Source organism: Bos grunniens, chromosome 10 (assembly GCF_055505025.1).
Source record: "Bos grunniens cultivar Pamir isolate PY7600 chromosome 10, Bosgru_T2T1.0, whole genome shotgun sequence".
Taxonomy (NCBI): Eukaryota; Metazoa; Chordata; class Mammalia; order Artiodactyla; family Bovidae; genus Bos; species Bos grunniens.
The window spans coordinates 27,523,938-27,547,154 of record NC_141174.1 but is presented as its reverse complement, the minus strand read 5'-3'; the positions used below and the strand labels follow the sequence as shown (position 1 = coordinate 27,547,154).

The window sequence follows — 23,217 nt, the reverse complement described above, 5'->3', positions numbered from 1 at the left end:
AATAAAGAACAAAAATGCTATGGACCTAACAGAAGCAGAAGATATTAAGAGGTGGCAGCAACACACAGAACTATACAAAAACGATCTTCATGACCCAGATAACTACAATGCTGTGATCACTCACCTAGAGCCAGACATCCTGGAATACAAAGTCAAGTGGGCCTTAGGAAGCATCACTACAAACAAAGCTAGTAGAGGTGATGGAATTCCAGTTGAGCTATTTCAAATCCTAAAAGATGAGGCTGTGAAAATGTACTCAATATGCCAGCAAATTTGGAAAACTCCGCAGTGGCCACAGGACTGGAAAAGGTCAGTTTTCATTCCAATCCCAAAGAAAGGCAATGCCAAAGAATATTAAAACTACCGCACAATTGCACTCATCTCACATACTAGTGAAGGAATGCTCAAAATTCTCCGAGCCAGGTTTCAATAGTACATGAACCATGAACTTCCTCTATTTCTGCTTTATCGACTATGCCAAAGTCTTTGATTGTGTAGATCACAACAAACTGTGGAAAATTCTGAAAGAGATGGGAATACCAGACCACCTGACCTGTCTCCTGAGAAATCTATATGCAGGTCAAGAAGCAACAGTTAGAACTGGACATGGAACAACAGATTGGTTCCAAACTGGGAAAGAAGTACATCAAGGCTGTACATTGTCACTCTGCTTATTTAACTTACATGCAGAGTAGTACTTATATGCAGAGTATATCATGAGAAATGCTGGTCTGAATGAAGCACAAGCTGCAATCAAGATTGCCGGGGGAAACATCAATAACCTCAGATACACAGATGACCCCACCCTTATGGCAGAAAGCAAAGAACTAAAGAGCCACAATGAAAGTGAAAGAGGAGAGGGAAAAAGCTGGCTTAAAACTCAACATTCAAAAAACTAAGATCATGGCATCCGGTCCCATCACTTCATGGCAAATAGATGGGGAAACAATGGAAACAGTGAGAGACTTTTCTGGGGCTCCAAAATCACTGCAGATGGTGACTGCAGCCATGAAATTAAAAGACACTTGCTCCTTGGAAGAAAAGCTATGACCAACCTAGACAGCATATTAAAAAGCAGAGACATTACTTTGCCAATAAAGATCCATCTAGTCAAGGCTATGGTTTTTCCAGTAGTCATGTATGGATGTGAGAGTTGGACTATAAAGAAAGCTGACTGCCAAAGAATTGATGCTTTTGAACTGTGTTGTTGGAAAGACTCTTGAGAGTCCCTTAGACTGCAAGGAGATCCAACCAGTCCATCCTAAAGGAAATCAGTCCTGAATATTCATTTGAAGGACTAATGCTGAAACTCTAATACTTTGGCTACTTTCCAAGGAGAAGAACTTTCTCCTTGGAAAAGACCCTGATGCTGGGCAACAATGAAGACAGGAGTAGAAGAGGACGACAGAGGATGAGATGGTTGGATGGCACCACCAATTCGATGGACATGAGTTTGAGCAAGTTCTAGGAGTTGGTAATGGACAAGGAAGTCTGGTGTGCTGCAGTCCATGGGGTTGCAAAGAGTTGGACATGACTGAGTGACTGAACTGACTGATCTAGGTGGGACCTATTTGTAAACAGAAATGCCCCATTAAGAGGAAGGCAGAGGGTAATAAGATCATGGAAACACAGATTTCAGAGATGTGCTTTTAATACACAGGAGCCACAAGTCAAGAAATACAAGTGGCCTCTAGAAGCTGAAAAAAACCAAAGAAATGGGACTTCCTCTCAGAGTCTCCAGAAGTAATCAGAACTCAGAAAAGCAGTTAAACGAGCTGAACTATTTTTGCTTTATGCTGTCTACAGCAGTGTAAGATAAGAATACAAACCAGACAAGTACCACTTCTGCATTCATAGGGAATAAGATCCTGAACCCTGGATAAGCAGCTAAGTGGGCCACATAGGCTTAAGAGGTATTTCAACTCAAGTGGTAATAGGCTGCATGTTATCCACTGTATGTGTGTGTGTGTATAATATTTTAAGTATATTATATATTGCATGTTAAAGGTAGTCTAGCTTCTACAGTAAAGAAACTGAAAAGCAGAAAGAGTCCTATGTAGTTAACATCAATAATTTATATTCATTATCTCATTTGATCCTCACAGCTCTAGGAAGCAGGCAAGTCTGGTACTGAATTCAATTCTGTAGTGGAAAAAGCAGCAGCTGAGAGGGTGACTTGCCCAGTTAAAGGTTAGTAAATGGCTCCTACTCCTATGTCTTTCTACTAGATTATTTTACCTCGACAACAGCAATGTCTAGGTATGTTGTATTAACTTCTAAAATAACTTCAAGTTAGAAAAGAAAACAAGATCAACATTTTACAAGCAATACCATATTTTAATTTTACGTGCATAGAAACCGAATGTCATATGCAAGTGGTCAGAAAGAAGCTGAAGAGAACATATAGCCGAGTAATGTGTTTCTCCGCATGAAAATGAGTATCTACCCTTCTAGGTGTTGCTGTGTGGATTAAATGACATAATACACGTAAAGCGCTTATCAGAGCAGCTAGTCTCACAGTTCGTACTACATACTCCAGGACCTCTCTTCCCAAAGGAGAATCTGCTTTTCTGATCCCGAAAATTAACCAACCCAGGAGGTGGGTAGGAAAGAATGCGAGAGGAGGGAGTGCGGGTAGGGGAAAAATAGGTCCCAGCTACCCCTCCTTGAACACTTGACAAACAGGCGCTTAGTTTTTACCCAAACAGGACGGCTTCGGCGACACCAACCTAACCCTCAGAAGATCGGCGGAGCAGTGACAGCATGGGTATGACTCGGATCACTGCACCAGAAGTCCCAACACGTGGCTACCTCTCACCGCCTCCCCTAATTTCCTTCTGCCCCTAGTGCTACAGGCTCAGCGACTTCGGTTTTCTAGAGTCAACTGGCACTGTCGCCGACCGTCAAGATAGCTGCCCATCCCAGGAACCTTAACCACCCCAGGCCTGGAAAATATACCTGACCAGGACGCCCACGACTGGTGCGGGAACGGACTCGAGCACAGACTCGGAGCCGAGCGGACGACCGGAACTCCACCCCCCAACTCTCTGATTGGATAAACTGGCAAAGGAACCCGCAGAGGATTGGTCAACAGCAGAGAGGCGGGCCATTGCCCAGGGGAGGGGAAAGAGGTGGGTGAGGAGGTGAGGAGAAACGCCGGGAGTTGGCCTCTTTCCGGATTGGAAGAACACTAGGCATCTGCGCAGACGTAGACCCAGCTTCCGTATAGGGACGGGCAACATCGCCCTTTAGGTTACGGAAGTACGTTACGTTAACGAAAGTTTTAGTGACTCATTGGTTGTAACGAAGGCGTAAGTTTCCCGGCGCCTTGTCCGAGAAAGGGCAAGAAGAAAGTGAGTTCCGCCTCTTTCTTGGGCGACTGGGTACTTCCGTTGACAGAAGGTGACGTGAGTTCCTTTCAGCGTTTAGACGCTAGAACTACCACCGAGCCAGACTCGGGTAGACGGTACGTTGACCAGTAAGTTTCTGAGGGTGAGAAATACTGAGTACTTCGAATCGGGCCCTGAAACACCCATATACACTCAGAACTTTAAAATAATGACTTCAGTTTTGGAACGCAGAGGAGTCTGGCCTTTTCGCGGTCTTTGACTTGCCTGTGTCATTGGCTGAAAAAGTTATCAATTTGAACGTAGCTCCGCGTCCACCCCAGGCAATCCTGGGATTTGTGGTCCTGGACGCATATGTCCCATAGCTTTGAATGTGATTGTTGTTGCTGCTTCTCCATGTTAACAACCGCTGATAGTTACTGTGGTTTTCTTGTTTTCCGTTGTGCTTTCTTATCCTTTCGCTTATCAGCAGTATTAAAGCCAAAGGACACTTAGGAAAACTAGAAGGTCTTCATGTATGTAAAGGTAAATACTAGTATTTAAACCATTTCACTACTGTGCCTCTGCTGATGCTGCTTAGATGCTTCAGTCGTGTCTGACTCTTTGCGACGCTATGGACTATATAACCCGCCAGGCTCCTCTGTCCATGGGATTCTCCTGGCAAGAATACTGGGGTGGGTTGCCATGGCCTCTTCCAGGGATCGAACCCGAGTCTCCTGCATTGCAGGCTGATTCTTTACCACTGAGCCACCAGCGAAGCCCTCTGCTAGATGTTCGTGATTAACATACAAAGTAGATAGTAAAAGTCTTGGTTTTTTTGCTTTTACAGCAAAATGGTATTTGATTTTCATGTTCGTGTTCACTCGACAATATTTGAAAAGTGCTTTAAACTTGACAGTTATATATACTTTTTCGTCTGTTTACGTAAATCAGGTGTTGATATGATAAAAAGCAGAATTGGCTACTGTGTTGATAGGAAAATAATGCTGTAGTTAAAATGTCAAACATGACCAATTTCAGGAGGCACACACACACTATATATTATTAAACATTGTATTATGAAGTCTGTTTTCAGTCTTATTGGAAACATGCTGGTTTAAGGCAGTTTCCTTGGTTTTAGGACTTCCTCTGGTGGCTCAGGTGGTAGAGCATCTGCCTACAAGTGGGAGACCCGGGTTTGATTCCTGGGTCGGGAAGATCCTCTGGCAAAGGAAATGGCAACCCACTCCAGTACTCCTGCCTGGAAAATCCCATGGATGGAGGAGCGTGGTAGGCTACAGTCCATGGGGTCACAAAGAGTCGAATAGGACTGAGTGACTTCACTTCACTTCACTTCCTTGGTTTTATTGAATCATGAACTTCTTTCACGTCTGTGAGCACATTTAGTAATATTTCATTGCTTTGTGTTTAAGAAAAGTGAAAATCTATAAATACCAAAAGTTTTTCTGAGTGGCCCTTTACAACATTTTTTTTTCTATTTAATATGTAATACAAACATTCATGTGTGTAAGAAAAAAACAGGGCTTGTTGCTGGACAAAAAATTAAGGACAATTTAGAGGATTTAAGCGAAGCAGAAACTGCTGTTATGACTAATGCTTGGAATAATTGGTTTTACAATTTTTTGTGTCTTGTAAATGATGACAGAAGGTCTCAGGTTTTCTTTGTAAATGAAACATGAGAAACATAAGTGTTTTTTTTTCTCTATAATTCTACATAAAGAGCCAAACAGTGTAACCACCACTATATTTCTCCTTTAAATATTTGATATCATGTACTCAGTGAAATATATTGGTATGAAAATCACCATCAGACAAAAATGTAAATTTGTTAGTTTTAATGCCTTCCATTAACTAACATTCTGAAAATATTTTTCTTTTGCCCCTATTTTAAATCAGTGATCCATTTGGGATATTAATTAAATTTGTATTACTAAGAATAAAAATTGCAGATATCAAGACTGCTACTATGATTAGCATGGTTCAGCAGAGTGACAAATCAACTGAATAACTGAATCCTGGGCACATTTGGCTGATCTGTATTAACTGTCCTAAGTTTGCTCTTTTGGAGTATTTCGGAAGCACTCAAAGTATTCCATTTAAAGGGAAACATCTTGAATAGTTTTGTTTTTTTTTTTAACTCAGAATTTAAAAACAGAAATTGCAGCAGTCACCACTACTTCCCTTTAACCCAGGAATCATCTTTGTACACCATCTGTTGGGAAATAGTTTTAAGAAATGACCTCAAAGTGAGAGAAATGCAAGATGACTTTTGAGATACAGGAAACGAATATTACAATCCCTGGTTGTGTTTACTTTTTGAAACTATTTACTTGTTTATTTATTTGGCTGCCCCGGGTCTTAGTCATGACAGGAGGGACCTTTTAGTTGCAGCACACGGGATCTATTGCCCTGACCAGGTCAAACTGGGCCCCCTGCACCAGGAGCGTGGAGTCCCAGCCACTGGACCACCCGGGAAAGTTCCTGTGTTTACTTTTTAATATCAACACTTTTAAAAAATGTTTTTTGCTTTTTTCCTTTTTTCAAACCCTTGTGTCCAGGACTGACTTTCAATAGATCATAGCAAGGGAGCTGCTCTGCTGCCTATGAAACCCCAACCCAGAAGCAGGTCATTTACCAATGGTTAAGCACCAGGTTCCCCACAAACCTGTGGTGGTGACAGGCGAGGGGGTAGCCATCTTTCTGGCTGTGCCCCCTGTCTTAGGACGAAAGGCTTTCTGCACCAGATCCGGTCCTAATGTATGACCTGGTCCCAGCACGCAGCAGGGCATGCCATGCTGTGCATAGAGGGACGTGGGTGGCAGGCCGCTGGCAGGGATGGCAGGGGACTGGCTGTCCAAGGCCAACCAAGGATTCCCAGGGCTGCCATATCATTCTGCCTGGATGGGATTCTGACTTGGAGGCATTCAGTCATAATCCCACAGATGGTAGCTTTGACCCATTGACTCCTCAGCCAAGCACATACACCAAATGTCTGAACCCGCAGTTCCTCCTACCGAGCAGGATTACCATGGCAACAACACATCATCAGTAGGGTAAAACTAATCTGTCTCACCACAGTCTAGTCCCAGCTCACGTTCCCAATTAGTGGGTCAACATCCCAACGCTTGGTGAATTCTGCTTCAAAATGATAGAAAGAGCTGACATCAAAGGATCAAAAACATCACTATATGAACACTTGGCCACCACAAGCCAATTATTCCTGTGGTAACTTTTCTGACACCTCCTGCTTAAAACCCCAAAGGTCAGAAGGATTGTGAAGACCCGCTTTCACGGTCTGTATTCGTACTGAAAATCAAGATCAAGCGAGTTCTTGCTCTTCTGCTCCATGGGAGGTTTCTGTTCTCCCTGAGCTCGCCTTAGGACACCATTTGCAGTCAAACTCCTCAGTCAAACTCCCCACCTGGCACTGGCCCTGGCGGGGCACTTGGTGCCAGAAATGAGCTTGCCACTGCCACACACCCCCCTCTCCCCGCCCCTGCACCTCACTCGGTCAGTGAAAAAATGATCAGAATATTTCACTGGTGGCCTGCAAGGCCGGTGCACCCCACCCCACTCCCTCGCAGACACAGGGGTGGTGGGGTGCCGGGGGCCTCCCACTTATCCTACACCTCTCATTTCTCTTCACCGTGCTAGACTAGAATCAGTCTCAACAGGGTTTTCTCTCCCTGCTGATTCGGCCAAGCCCGTTCCCTTGGCTGTGGTTTCACTGGATAGTAGGTAGGGACAGTGGGAATCTTATAACACTTTTCTTTATATATATGTGTGTGTGTATATATATATATAGGTATTTTTTAAAATTGTGAACATGATATAGCAGGATAAACTTTGAAACCTAATCACATATATATAAATATGTTTACATATGTATGAGTGGTAAAAAAAAATTATTGAGAAATATATGATCAAAAAAGTCTGAAGTGTTAAAGAAAAAAGTTATTCATGACACTTTTTAAGAAGGTAAGGCGGACTTTCTTCAAGGTAGGTACTGTGGTAGGGTTCTGTAAAAAGGGAGAGAGATTAGAGTCAATTCTGAGTCCAACAGGGAAAGCAGGAATTTATAGTCAGGGGATAGGGGGGCAGTGGGTGGAAGTTTACTATGAGGAAATATCAGGGTTAGGGGGGATTATTGCTACATTACTCAACAGTTCTTACTAAAAGTTGGTAGGTATAATTGGACATCACCCGGGGGATAATGAAGGATGAGGCACTCAATCAGATATTGAGAGAGGGTGATTCTGGTTTAACTGCCTTAGCAAGATTCTTGCTATAGGATTCTTGAACACTGCAAGGAAGGACACGGGGCTGAAGGTCAAGCCTAGTCAAAAGAGCACACATATACATACACTCCACACATACTCTCACTCCTGTTGTTATTTAGTCACTAAGTCATGTCCAACTCTTTGTGGCTCCGTGGATTGTGGCATGCCAGGCTCCTCTGTCCTCCACTATCTCCTGGAGTTTGCTCAGATTCATGTCCGTTGAGTTGGTGATGCTATCTAACCATCTCATGCTCTGCTGCCCCCTTCTTCTTTTGCCTTCAATCTTGCCCAGCATCAGGATCTTTTCCAATGAGTTGGCTCTTTGTATCAGGTGGTCAAAGTATAGGAGCTTTAGCTTCAGCTTCCGTCCTTCAAATGAATATTCAAGGTTGATTTTCTTTAGGAATGACTGGTTTGATCTCCTTGTAGTCTAAGTGACTGTCAAGAGTATTCTCCAGCACCACAGTTTGAAAACATCAATTCTTGGGCTCAGCCTTCTTTATGGTCCAACTCTCACATCTGTGCTGACTACTGGAAAAACCATAGCTTTGACTGTATGGACTTCTGTTGGCAAAATGGTGTCTCTGCTTTTTAACACACTTTCTAGGCTTGTTATAGCTTTCCTTCCAAGGAGCAAGCATCTTTTAACTTCATGGCTGCAGTCACCATCACCAGTGACTTTGGAACCCAAGAAAATAAAATCTATGACTGGTATATATGCACAAAAATATTTTTGTTTGCTATTGTTAAAATGTGAAGTCTGAATTACACATAATACTATTTGGAAATATTCAGGCTCAATCACTGTACCAAGGCTCAATGAGAGAAACAGAACCAGTCAGAGATATAAATTAAGGATTTTTTTTTTTTGCAAGGAATTGACTTAGACAATTGTGGGGCTGGCTAGAAGACGAATCTGAAATCTGTAGAGCAGTGTGTCAGGAGAAGGAGTCTGGAACTCTCAGGCATGCGCTGAAGTTGCAATCCACAGGCAGAATTTCTTCCTAGTAACCTCGGTTCTGCTCTGAAAGCCCTTCAGCTAAGTGAATTGGGCCTGGCCAGATTATCTAGGATAACCTTTATTTAAAGTCTACTGATAATGAACAGTAATTACATCTACAAAATACCTTCATGGCAGCACACAGATAAAGAACTTCAGATCTTTGAGAGTTGGGGTTCAGGCTTGCAGCTCATTCCCGGAAACTATATTTGACATTGTGACTTGTATTTTGGGAAGAGGGTTAGTATAAGCACACAGGATGTACAAACCAATTCCATTTCCACTCTCTGGTAAAATGCGTCTAAAAGGAATGGCTCTACCTTCAAACTCCATTCCAGCCTGTTTCTCTAACTTTCTGCCTCTTTGGCTATTCCTTGAGATGTTGGCCTGACAGCCTACATTTGAAGCCTTTGGCTTGATTCCCTAGCATCAGGAATATGTTGCCCAACTCTTGAATCACAGAGGTTTCTCAGTATAAAGGCCCACCTGTAGGCATGTCTGCCTCTGTATGAGAAGGACTTCCTGGCAAGCTACCCGCTCTGGACCTTTTGAAAATGTCAACAACATTGCCGTTGAAGCCACAGGGTGGAGAGGTGGCTAGAACATCCTGTAACAGGTGCCAATTGGTTTACTCCAGTCACCGTGCGGATTTTTCAAGATAGTGACAGTATTTTAATTCCTTCAGTTTTAAGATGGACTTTCCTATAACCCCTTTAGACAGCTGAGAGTTGAAGAAGAGGCAGAACTGGTACTGCAACTGATAATTATATTGACCCAAAACACCACCTACCTCCAGAAAACCTCTCCACAGAGCTGCTCAAAGGTGGTGAATTGAATGGTTTAAGCTGTTTGTTCTCTTCCTGCTACTTTGAAGTTAAAAAGAATGAACAAATAGTAAAATAGCACACTAAATGGAGTCAAGAGGAGAAGAAAGAAAGACTAGAGTATTTGACAAACGGTTGGTCCTTGGGTCTTCTATTTAACTAAGAATTAGGACCATAGTTTATTATAGAGGTGTGGTTAGGATCAACAGGAGCAGCTTAGGATCTTAATAATTACTTTGAAAAAAAATTTTTTTTCTTTTTTGACTGTGTTGCCAGGCTTGCAGGATCTTAGTTTCCCAACCAGAGATTGAACCTAGGCCAGCAGTGAAAGTGCCAAGTACTAACCACTGGACTTCCAGGGAATTCTCATCACTTCTTTATTAAATAAGTTATGGAAGTACTCATTTACCCATGCACGTTAAAGTTGATCCAGGGCTCTTCCTCCAGATCAGCTCTAAAAGGATACAGCTGAAAGAGTTCTTGAATTGCTAAGGTGAACACTACTACAGATTTGTTGTTGTTCAGTTGCTAAGTTGTGTCTGTCAACTCTTTGTGACCCCATGAACTGCAGTACCCTTCACTGTCTCCCAGAGTTTGCTCAAAGTCATGTCCATTGAGTCAGTCATGCCATCCAACCATCTCATCCTCTGTTGCCCCTATCTCCTCCTGTCCTCCATCTTTCCCAGCATCAGGGTCTTTTCCGGTGAGCTGGCTCTTCACATTAGTGGGGCAAAGTATTGGAGCTTCAGCTTCAGCATCAGTTCTTCCAATGAATATTCAAGGTTGATTTCTTTTAGAATTGAGTGGTTTGATTTCCTTGCAGTCCAAGGGACTCTCAAGAGTCTCCTCCAGCACCACAATTTAAAAGCATCAATTCTTCAGCGCTCAGCCTTCTTTGTGGTCCAGCTACACCTTTACACTTTCTTTTTTATTGTAGTTCTACATTCCAGGCTACTTTTAAAAACTTCAGTGTGGGAAAGTTCCATCTTATACAAAAGTAGAAAAAAATGGTATCATGAACCATTATGTATATGACCCTATCAACCAACTTAACTGATGGCTAAACTTATATCTATGCTCTCACCCACTTTCCCACCACATCTCCTATTAGATTATTTATAAGCAAGTCATTTCATTTGTAGATAGGATTCTTTGTATCTCTAAATGATGACTCCCCCACCAAATGTAACTAAAATAAGCAAATATTTTAATAAGGACTATTACTCAAAACTGTATGATTTTGAAGAAGTTATTTAATCTCTCTAAACTTCAAATTATTCATCAGGTGACAATATATTCCTTTCAATGAGATTATGAAAATAAACACAATGTAAATAAAGCCCTCCCCACAGTGCTTGCCACAGTACAGGTGTTCAGGAGCCTCTGGTTCAAATTCCAGCACTTGGTCCATTTATACCAGTTGCTCTGAGTGATTCTAGGAAGGATGATAAAAAAAGATGTTTGCTGAGCCCTTTAGTTGTTAAAAATTATCCTTGAAAAAAAAAATGTAATGATAACACTAGGATTATACAACAGCCATGAAGTGGAATCAAAGTTTAAATGATGAAGTAGATCCAAGTTACAGGCAGAGTAGAGTGCAGTAATAAAGAGACAATTGATATGAAGCTATGTGAAATACAGACTCATTAGGATTTTTCTTTTTTTCATGTGATTTCCAATTGGTTTATATGATGGTATAATACAAAATTATTCATCTGAGCTGTAAAAGAAATATGAACACCATCTGTTTTCTTTTGAAAGATTTCTGGAACTTTTGGTTCTCAGACTCAAATACCACTGGTAACTCCACTCATTGTCTTCCCATTTTTGGATTTACATATAGTTTGATTCTCTCTCATCACTATCCTAGAAAAATATTTAGTAGGAAGTTGGATTTAGTTTTCTAAGCAGTGTATTACAATAAATAAATTTCCATACCAGATGACACAAAATCCTAAGTTGTGCAAAGAATTGTAAAGATGGATCTCATCATGATGGCCAGCATCTTAATATCTGAGCAATAATATCACATTGAAGCAAAATCAAGTTTTCTTTCCTTTGAGCAAATACGTTGTGATGATGGTGATAAAATACAGAGTCACAGTGAGAGTCAGAAGCTTGACTTGAGAGTCATCAGTTTGTAATCAGATGATTATAAATGATTACAGATGATTGCTCTCAGGCTAATGAAGTGAAAGGTTAAAAGAGGAAAGGAACATTAAATAAAGTCTCAGTCATGAATATATTAATCTAATTAATTACTATTTTCTCACCCTTAAATTCCCAAATTGAAAATCCATTCAGGGTAATTGTGATCCACACAGTCAAAGGTTTAATGTAGTCATTTAAGCAGAAGTATATGTTTTTCTGGAGTCCTTTGCTTTCTACATGATCCAACGAATGTTAGCAATTTGATTTCTGGTTTCTCTGCCTTTTCTAAACCCAGCTTGTACATCTGGAAGTTCTTGGTTCACATACAGTGAAAGCCTAGCGTGAAGGATTTTAAACATAACCTTCCTAGCATGTGAAATGACACAGTTGCACGGTACTTGGAACATTCTTTGGCATTGCCTTTCTTTGGGAAACTGGAAAATTCTTAAAAGAGATGGGAGTACCAAACTACCTTACCTGTCTCCTGAGAAACCTGTATATGAGTCAAGAAGCAACAGTTAGAACCAGACATGGAACAACTGACTAGTTCAAGATTGGGAAAGGAATACGACAAGGCTGTATATTGTCACTCTGCTTATTTAACTTATATGCAGAGTACATTTTGCAAAATGTCAGGCTGTTGGAATCAAGATCACTGGGAGAAATATCAACAACCTCAGATATGCAGACAATACCACTCTAATGGCAGAAGCTGAAGGGGAACTAATGAGCCTCTTGATGAGAGTGAAAGAGGAGAGTAAAAAAGCTGGCTTAAAATTCAACATTAAAAAAATGAAAGACTATGGCATCTGGTCCCATCACTTCATGGCAACTAGAAAGGGGAAAAGTGGAAACAGTGACAGACTTTATTTACTTGGGCTCCAAAATCACTGCAGATGGTGATTGCAACCATGAAATTAGAAGATGCTTGCTCCTTGGAGGGAAAGCTATGTATGGCAAACGTAGACAGCTATGACAAACCTCTGTATTAAAAAACAGAGACATCACTTTGCCAACAAAGGTCCATATAGTCAGTTCAGTTCAGTTCAGTCGCTCAGTCGTGTCCGACTCCTTGCAACCCCATGGACTGTAGCACGCCAGGCCTCCCTGTCCATCACCAACTCCCGAAGTTTACTCAAACTCATGTCCATTGAGTCAGTGATACCATCCAACCATCTCATCCTCTGTCATCCCCTTCTTCTGCCCTCAGTCTTTCCCAGCATCATGGTCTTTTCAAATGAGTCAGTTCTTCGCATCAGGAGGCCAAAGTATTGGAGTTTCAGCTTCAACATCAGTCCTTCCAATGAACACCCAGGACTGATCTCCTTTAGGATGGACTGGCTGGATCTCCTTGCAGTCCAAGGGACTCTCAAGAGTCTTCTCCAACACCACAGTTCAAAAGCATCAATTCTTCGGCACTCAGCTTTCTTTATAGTCCAACTCTCACATCCATACATGACTACTGGAAAAACCATAGCCTTGACTAGATGGACGTTTGTTGGCAAAGTAATGTCTCTGCTTATTAATATGCTCTCTAGGTTGGTCATAAGTTTTCTTCCAAGCAGTAAGCGTCTTTTAATTTCATGGCTGCAGTCACCATCTGCAGTGATTTTAGAGCCCCAAAAAATAAAGTCAGCCACTGTTTCCACTGTTTCCCCATCTATTTACCATGAAGTGATGGGACCAGATGCCATGATCTTCGTTTTCTGAATGTTGAGCTTTAAGCCAATGTTTTCACTCTCCTCTTTCACTTTCATCAAGAGGCTCTGTAGTTCCTCTTCACTTCCTGCCATTAGGGTGGTGTCATCTGCATATCTGATGCTGGGAGGGATTGGGGGCAAGAGGAGAAGGGGACGACAGAGGATGAGATGGCTGGATGCTATCACTGACTCGATGGACATGAGTCTCAGTGAACTCCGGGAGTTGGTGATGGACAGGGAGGCCTGGCGTGCTGTGATTCATGGGGTCGAAAAGAGTCGGACATGACTGAGCGACTGATATGATCTGATCTCTGATCTGCATATCTGAGGTTATTGATATTTCTCCCAGCAGTCTTGATTCCAGCTTGTGCTTCCTCCAGCCTAGTGTTTTTCATGATGTACCCTGCATATAAGTTAAATAAGCAGGGTGACAGTATACAGCCTTGATGTACTGCTTTCCTGATTTGGAACCAGTCTGTTGTTCCATGTCCAGTTCAAACTTGCTTCCTGACTTGCGTACAGATTTCTCAAGAGGCAGGTCAGGTGGTCTGGAATTCTCATCTCTTTCAGAATTTTCCACAGTTGATTGTGATCCACACAGTCAAAGGCTTTGGCATAGTCAATAAAGCAGATATAGATGTTTTTCTCAGAGACGGCGATGGCACCCCACTCCAATACTCTTGCCTAGCAAATCCCATGGATGTAGGAGCCTGGTGGGCTGCAGTCCATGGGGTCTCGAAGAATCAGACACGACTGAGCAATTTCCCTTTCACTTTTCACTTTCATGCATTGGAGAAGGAAATGGCAACCCACTCCAGTGTTCTTGCCTGGAGAATCCCAGGGATGGGGGAGCCTGGTGGGCTGCCGTCTATAGGGTCACATAGAGTCGGACACAACAGAAGTGACTTAGCAGCAGCAGCAGCAGCAGATGTTTTTCTGGAATTCTCTTGCTTTTTCCATGATCCAGCGGATGTTGGCAATTTGATCTCTGGTTCCTCTGCCTTTTCTAAAACCAGCTTGAACATCAGGAAGTTCATGGTTCACGTATTGCTGAAGCCTGACTTGGAGAATTTTGAGCATTACTTTACTAACATGTGAGATGAGTGCAATTGTGTGGTAGTTTGAGCATTCTTTGGCATTGCCTTTCTTAGGGATTGGAATGAAAACTGACCTTTTCCAGTCCCGTGGCCACTGCTGAGTTTTCCCAATTTGCTGGCATATTGAGTGCAGCACTTACACAGCATCATCTTTTAGGATTTGAAATAGCTCAACTGGAATTCCATCACCTCCACTAGCTTTGTTCATAGTGATGCTTCCTAAGGCCTACTTGACTTCACATTCCAGGATTTCTGGCTCTAGGTGAGTAATCACACCATCATGATTATCTGGGTTGTGAAGATCTTTTTTGTACAGTTCTTCTGTGTATTCTTGCCACCTCTTCTTAATATCTTCTGCTTCTGTTAGGTCCATACCATATCTGTCCCTTATTGAGCCCATCTTTGCATGAATTGTTCCCTTGGTATCTCTGATTTTCTTGAAGGGATCTCTAATCTTTCCCATTTTATTATTTTCCTCTATTTCTTTGCACTGATCACTGAGGAAGGTTTTCTTATCTCTCCTTACTATTATTTGGAACTCTGCATTCAAATGGGTATGTCTTTCCTTTTGCATATAATTAAAGCTATGGTTTTTCCTGTAGTCATGCAGATATGAGAGTTGGACCATAGAGAAAGCTAACCAAAGAAGTAATGCCTTCAAACTGTGATGCTGGAGAAGACTCTTTAACAGTCTTTTGGACAGCAAGGAGATCAAAGCAGTCAGTGCTAAAGGAAATCAATCCTGAAGATTCATTGGAAGAACTTATGTTGAAGCTCCAATACGTCAGCCACCTGGTTCAAAGAGCTTATTCATTGGAGAAGACCCTGATGTTGAGAAAGATTGAAGGCAAAGGAGAAGGGGGCGGCAGAGGATGAGATGGTTAGATAGCATCACCAACTCAGAGTACATGAATTTGAGCAAACTCCAATAGATAGTGGAGAACAGAGGAGCCTGGCATGCTGCAGTCCATGGGGTTGCAGAGTTGGACACAACTTAGAAGCTGAACAGTAGCATGGTAGTTGTTGGTTGTACTACAAAACTGATGACTTTGGTAATTATTTCCCACTTAAACTTGTAGCAAGTATTAATTTTTCCTATAAATCTTCCATACTAAGAAAATACATATTTCAAAACATGTATTTGACTATACTTAGAGCAGCATGCGGAGAAGGCAATGGCACCCCACTCCAGTACTCTTGCCTGGAAAATCCCATGGATGGAGGAGCCTGGTAGGCTCCAGTCCATGGGGTTGCTAAGAGTTGGGAACGACTAAGCGACTTCACTTTCACTTTTCCCTTTCATGCATTGGAGAAGGAAATGGCAACCCACTCCAGTGTTCTTGCCTGGAGAATCCCAGGGACGGTGGAGCCTGATGGGCTGCCGTCTATGGGGTCACACAGAGTCGGACACGACTGAAGCGACTTAGCAGCAGCAGCAGAGCAGCATGAACAGTGAAAGGAAGCAAATGGTTTCTTTCAAAGTTATAAATACCAAGACTAAGTGACCTAAATTATTTTTTTTGTCCCCCACCTCTGAGAGAGTGCTCTGTGCAGGAGAAAACAAATCTCCCTCTTTGTAAATGCCTTGACTGCCTATTTGATCAGCTAAGATAAGGAAGAGTGGGCTTACCTGGTGCCTCAGTGGTGAAGAATCTGCCTGCCAATGTAGGAGATACAGGTTCAACCCCTGATCCAGAAAGATCCCACATGCCGGGGAGCAAGTAAGTCTAGAGCACAACTAATGAGTCTGTGCTCTAGAGCCTGGGAGCCGCAACTACTGAGCCCGGTGCCTCAACTACCAAAACCTGAGTGCCCTAGAGCCCATGCTCTGCAACAAGAGAAGCCACCACAATGAGAAGCCCATGCACTATAACTGGACACTGGCCCCACTTGCTGGAACTAGAGAAAAGCCCAAGCAGCAAAGTCCAAGCACAGCCTTGCCCCCTATACACATACACACACACACACACACAGATAAAAGAGATAAGGAAAAGCAAGGACATCAAAGTTTTGTCTGATCTTTAAGTAGGTAGATGGTAAGATAGAGGTAAATGACTATAACATGAAATGTTTGCCATTATGATCCTTTCTTCTGTACAAAGAGGCCTCTGGGCATAGTTAGGAAACTGGAGAATAAAAAGTGAGAAATGGAAACCACTCTGCAAAAGCAATATAAGAACTACACCTATTATGGCCAGGAATTTACAAAAAATGTGCTTTATTTAGAAAATATTTCTCCTTAATATGAGTTGATTAATTCATTTAACAAATATTATAGATCACCTGTTATGTACTCGGTATATTTTACCTCCTGGAATTGTAGTGCTAAAATAAGGTGCCTGTCTTCACACAGTTTACTTTCCGGTGGGAAGACACTAGAAGTATAATTTATATTAAAAGTACATAGTGTAATTTCAGCTAATGACAAGTACTATGAGACTCCAATACTTTGGCCACCTGATGTGAAGAGGTGACTCATTTGAAAAGACCCTGATGCTGGGAAGGATTGAGGGCAGGAAGAGAAGGAGGATGACAGAGGATGTGATGGTTGGATGGCATCACTGACTCAATGGACATGGGTTTGGGTGAACTCTGGGAGTTGGTGATGGACAGGGAGGCCTGGCGTGCTGCAGTTCATGGGGTTGCAGAGAGTCTGACACGACTAAGCAGCTGAACTGAGCTGATGCAGGGTGAACATGCATTCACAATAATGAGGGAGTAGACCATGGCAGAAAGAGTCCTTATCCACCATGCTGGGAAGTCAGTGTCTAAAATTAATTTTAAAAATAGCCATTTAAGAACACTGATTAGAAATATGGCTGTAAATTCGAGTAAACAAGAATTGAGGCTATTTGCCTAGTGAACAGGACTGGGAGAAGAGCAGGGAACTACTCTTTTAGTTGTAAAAGAGTTTTAGTACTATTTCTTGTTTTAGTACTATTCTTTTTTTTTTAATTGTAGTTTATTTGCAGTGTTCTAGGTGTACAATAAAGTGATTCAATTATATATATACAATATATACATATTATATATAGCACATATTCTTTTTCAGATTCTTTTCCATATAGGTTATTACAGGATATTGAATATAGTTCTCTGTGCTATACAGTGGGTCCTTTCTGTTTATAGATAAGTTTTATATATAATCATGTATATCTGTTAATCCTAGTTTATCCCTCCCCTCTTTTTCCCTTTGGTAAACATAAGTTTGTTTTCAATGTCTATGTATATTTCTGTTTTGTAAATAAGTTCATCAGTATCGTTTTTTTAGACTCTGTAAGTAATACGTATTTATCTTTCTCTGACTTACTTCATTTGCTATGATAATCTCTAGGTCCACGCACGTTACTGCAAATGGCATTATTTCATTCTTTTTTATGGCAGTACTATGTCTTTTTAAAACTATAGACTTGCATTACTTTGGGAAAGTGTATGTACTGTTAACAAAAAACCTTCTTTGCTTCCATGCTTCCTTTTACCTACAAATAAGCCTTAAATTCCAGAGCATGCTTTTTAAAATCAAGCTCCACCTACCTTCTGATTTCATTTACCACCCCTTTCTCCCCAGCCTTACACATCCTGCACTCCAGTCACTCACTCCTTTAAGAGCATGTATTGAGCACCTACTGTGAGCAATACATATAAAAAGTATAAAAAGATGAATATGATACCTTCCTCATCCTCACTGCACTGTCTAATGGTAGAAACAGATGCATAAAAAATAAACTCACTTCAGTGAGTTTGAAGTGTGACTGAAAGTATAGACAGTGACCTATTCTATGAGAATCTAAGAGAAGTAGCAACAACTTGCCCAAGTCGGTGCCTCATTCATAGCTTCGTGCCCTTGGTGATGCTTGTTTGTGTGTTTGGGCTCTTTGTGACCATATGGAAGGACACCATGTAACCCTCTCTTACAGTTCCTACCCAACCGTTCCTCCCAGAAAAAAAGGCTTTTTCTTCCTTGCTCCCCAACCACTTTGCCCTTAACACTCTGATTCTGTTTCACTCAGGAAGTATAAGATAATAACTAAAAACTCCAATGCTGGGAGTCGAAGACTCTAGCACTTGCTGGATACATGACAGAACAAGTGACACATCCATTTAGCATCCACTTCCTTCATTTCTTAGACAAGAAAGTAAGAAGTAAGGCAAATGACATAATAGGCTTGTGTTGAGCATTACATGAGATAACACATTTTACAACACACACATGCTTAGAACATAGTATTTATTATGATCATGTCAGTCTTCCCTGTTGGATACGGGGATTGTGTTTAATTTGACTTTTGTCACCAGTGTCTAGTCCAGAGCTTGGCACTTGGCAAGGTACATGTTTACTATGATGATATATGAAGAAAAGAAGGTATTTGCAGATTTGATGGAGAGTACTCTTGCCTGGCAAATCCCATGGATGGAGGAGCCTGATAGGCTGCAGTCCATGGGGTTGCTAGGAGCTGGACACGACTGAGTGACTTCACTTTCACTTTTCACTTTCATGCATTGGAGAAGGAAATGGCAACCCACTCCAGTGTTTTTGCCTGGAGAATCCCTGGTGGGCTGCCGTCTATGGGGTCGCACAGAGTCGGTAACGACTGAAGCTACTTAGCAGCAGCAGCATGGAAACTAAATGGGTTAAAATATAAGTAATATCTAGCTAGGCAGTGAGATTAGCCAGTACAAAACATCTGTCATTGGGAGAGAGCATGTGGAAGCCTGTCTGAAGAGAGAGGGTATGTTCTGAATTCATGGGAGATAAGGTTGGTAAGTGGGATAAAGTTGTGAGCATAAACACAAACAAAGGTGCTTACACCTGAGCTGGTAAACAGATTCTGCAGGCTCTTGAGCAAGAATAATATATCACTACCAATACCCAAGGAAGCTTGGTATATTAGTCAGCAAGAGGCAAGACTGAATTCCTGGCCTAATTTCTTTTCACGTTGTCACCCATAGAAGTCACCACACTTGGCATGGAGCTTGCTGAAGTGAAAAGAGAAGTGAAGAGCTTGCTGAGAAGCTTTTAATCTGAGAAGGTAATGAAAGGAAAGAGAGATAAGTCAATGGCTACCTATAATGAAAAACAGAGTCAAATAAAGATAAATTTGAAAAGGAGAGCAGGTTTAGAAGAAATATGGGAGACCAACATTCGTTTTTTAATTCTGCAAATACTTATTGGAAAAATACTCATTGAACTTCCATTACATGCAAAGCACTGCTGGGTACTGTAGTGAATACAGAGTTCCATCTCTTCAAGTAGAGGGAATAACACAAATCTCTGTGTACTAGAAGGAATATGATAATGCTGAAGGAGAGAGGAGAGAGGAAAGGTGGATGAAGACAACATTCTCTAGACAGTTCTAGACCTTCTAGACAGTTCTCAAACATTTTGGTCTCAGGACCTCTCTATACTCTTAACAATTATCTAGGACCCCCAAAAGTTTTTGTGTATGTCCATTATTCATTGACATCTATACTATATTTGAAATTAAAATTTTAAAATATTTACTTATTTTAAGTAACAGTATCATTAAACACATTACATGGTAATATAAATAATATTTTACGAAAAATATATTTTCCAAAATGAAAGAGTAGTAAGAAGAGTTGCTCTGTTTTACATATTTGCAAATCCACAGATGCATATATCCTTGTTCATGCCTCTTTATGCACATACACAAGTATATCTTTTGCATAAATTAGAAACAATTTTTGGGTCAAAGGATATGCATTTTACATTTTGATTGGTACTGCCAAACTTGATCTCCATGAAATATCTATAAGTGTGTTTACATTTCAGTGAACTATTTCATGCTCATTTCCTTGTTGGATCGTTGTTGTTGTTTTTATGTATAGAAACTTTTTATTTAGAAAGGCTGTGCTAAAATAAAAAGAAAGAAAGGCTGTGCTGAGAATGAGAGTTTCTGGCAAGCCTGAAGATAGACAGTATGAAAACAGCAGGCAAACATAGGACAGGGCATACACATAAGAAAAAAGACACTGAAAGAGGCGGTGAAAGGACGCAGAGTACCAGCTTTTTCTATCACGTATTTCATAGGTCTCATGTCCTTTTTTTATCAGCCTGGGCATTAGAGTCTGGTACAGTGATCTCCAAGGTAGAGTTTGCAAGGTGACTTACTGAGGTTCAGAAAAAAAATATTAGAACTTGTATTTGTCTCTTTTTTGTCTGAAAATAGGTTAATTTTTATTCATCTGTGGAATATCACTTTCATCATTACTCAGTTGGAAGGTCAGATGGTCACATAAGGTAGTGGGTATCCACCAACACAAGCAGGAATTCCACAACTGTCACCCTCTTGTGTTTATTATTCCTTTTCAGGACATTGTGACACATTGTACAGTAGTAAAGTAAAGGAGTTACCAATCGTGACACCTAGTTTTAACTAAACTAATCTCACAAAATGGATATTGGTACCCTGCCAAGATCCTCCTTACTGGTCATTGCATTCTTCATATGACTCTTGGCTGCTAACAGCTCATAGCTATACCCTTCTGCTTGGCAGGCTTGTTCTTAAATGATGGGAGTTACCTAATCAGGGAGATTAGAAATTACCACCAACCTCTAACCCCCAACTCCAGGTGGCCTATAGCCAATGACTCAATGATAAGGGGATATAAAAGTCTTGCCTCCCTTCTTGGAGGTGACACACACAACTCCATGGTGCCATCCATGCACTGGAGCTTTTTTGATCAAATTGAGGATAAACTTCAGGTAAACCCACATCTTTGCCGAGCCCCTTTCCCTGAGCTGTTCTGTTTCCTGCACTGCCTTACAGGTTTCATCTGACATCCCTCAGTTTCTCCAAAATTCACTGGCACAAGAATCCTTACCTCAGACTCTGCTTCTTGAGAAACTGACATGAGATAGTAAAATATTTGATGTTAAAACAGTTATGCAAAGAAGACAAGACAAAAAGATCAATAATAAAAGCAAAAACAATAACCAAAAGGAAGGACTAGATTTTTCCTCCTTTCAGGACAACCTCTTCTTATCCAAAACATGTGATAAAAATGACAGTTTTTTAAGTGAGATCTAACAAGTCAGCCAAAATAATTAGAAACTCAAAGGAAGACTATTTGGGACTTCCCTGGTGGTACAACTGTACCAGCTTCCAGTGCAGGGGACATGTGTCTAATCCCTGGTCTGGGAAGATTACATGTTCTGTGGAGCAGCTAAGCCTGTACACCACAACTACTGAGCCCCTGCTCCAGAGCCTACAAGTCTCAACTACTGAGCCTGCACTCCAGAGCTACTAAAGCCCGTGCACCCAGAGCCTGTGCTCAACAAGAGAAGCCACTGCAATGAGAGGCCCATTCACTGCAATGAAAGAATAGCCTCTGCCTGCCACAACTAGAGAAAGCCTGCACACAGCAGTGAATACCCAGTGCAACCCAAAAGAAATAATTTTAAATACAGATTTCTATCCACTTTTCTAGCAAATGAATTTTGCCTTAGTGGCCATAATGGATTGAGGTATTAGCTGATGGTAATATAAAAACACTATTTGCAAGGTATTTAAAATTGATACATCCAGAATATGAAGTTAAATCTCAACAATCTTTTGAATGATATTTAAAATTATGTGACATGTAACACTTTATACAATTGCACTAAACTAAGTGGTAAATGTTTAGATTTCTAAGTTTTCTTCTGCGGCTTCTTACCTAAAAGTGGAAGACAAAACAAGACAAAAATTGCAGTAACTAAAAAGAAATCAATTCATACACCACTGGAGAAATATATCTTTCCTGCAACAGTTAAAATAGCTAAAATAAACAATTTTTAAAGAGACAAACTAAAATAGATTATTCAGATAACATATACTAAAGTGTATATGTATAGAAAATATTGTGCAAAGTTGAAGATTCAAGTATTAAATTATGCAGTGTGGAGGGCTCCTGTTAATTTGGATGGAAGTATTTCTCATCTGATTCAGCTTATGGTGTTTGTTAAATTCTGAGTTAAGGATGAAATATAGGAAGAACTATTTCTCTTGACCCATTAAAAAATATATTCCAGAAAGGTTATATTTTCAATAATAAATGACTTTGCTAATAAAAACAATTTTACATGGGAAAACAAAACTGATTTTCTTAGTGGAGCAACTGATTTCACCAGGATAAATTAATTCTCTGGAACCTGGTTACAGTGCTAATGACACATGTGAAATCAAATCATTAGATTTTTCATTGGTAAGTTAAATAACAGGGAAGTTGGCACCAGACTGAACTTCTGTAGGATGTCATCTATTTTAATAAAAAATAAGACAAAAAATTCAGTGTAAGGTCTTTACAGTAGTTTTTATTATCTGTAGAGTGAGCATAAAAATATTTATTACAACAAAGAAAGGTTTACTGATATTTGTGGCAGAATCCTTAAAAGAGTGGCCAAAGTGCAGATGAGTTTCACATTTTCCTTTTACTAAAAGGAAAGTTTCAAATTTCTTGTCCGTTCCTGTGCTGACAAGTGACTGTGTAAAATGCAATGTTGGCAGATATTTTGGGGGACAGAAGAAAGGAACACTTTATCTGTTCTTTCAAGGTAACAGTGACCTTTTAACAATGAATGGGAAAGTAACTGCTTATCAAAAACAAGTACAATTTGAAAACATGTTTGGCAATGTTTCTAACATTCTCTGACTTTATTGCTGAAAATGATTTGTCATCTGTAAAAATTCAAGTATGCTGATATTGGGAAACAGAACTGTCAAACTTGTTTGAAAATTTTCCAAATGAAGAGTGACAATAGATACTTAATCCATATGTCAGATACAAATATATAACATCTGACTGATATTAGGGA

General features: G+C 40.7%; 1 protein-coding gene, 1 long non-coding RNA gene and 1 pseudogene across 10 annotated transcripts in view; 1 reads left to right on the top strand and 2 right to left on the bottom strand.

Annotated features, from left to right (window-relative positions):
* WDR89 (WD repeat domain 89) overlaps positions 1 to 3,034 on the bottom strand; it is a 79,255-nt gene extending 76,221 nt beyond the window's left edge. For all 3 annotated transcript variants that reach the window (XM_086320360.1, XM_086320361.1, XM_086320362.1), the window contains exon 1: positions 2,959 to 3,034. The gene's annotated coding sequence lies outside the window, so the exon portion shown is untranslated. The remainder of the gene's footprint in view (positions 1 to 2,958) is intronic.
* A 74-nt stretch (positions 3,035 to 3,108) lies between these two features.
* Positions 3,109 to 21,363, top strand: LOC147364202 (uncharacterized). 7 transcript variants are annotated; one of them, XR_015134213.1, is made up of 4 exons: positions 3,314 to 3,466; positions 3,817 to 3,872; positions 19,350 to 19,429; positions 21,191 to 21,363. It is a non-coding gene; the product is annotated as an uncharacterized LOC147364202 (long non-coding RNA). The 7 variants fall into 7 exon arrangements; XR_015134212.1 differs by having other exon boundaries at positions 3,403 to 3,478; XR_015134215.1 differs by lacking the exon at positions 3,314 to 3,466 and adding an exon at positions 14,557 to 14,661 and having other exon boundaries at positions 3,767 to 3,872.
* On the bottom strand, positions 5,890 to 7,043 carry LOC147364203 (28S ribosomal RNA; annotated as a pseudogene).
* Positions 21,364 to 23,217: the final 1,854 nt, after the last annotated feature.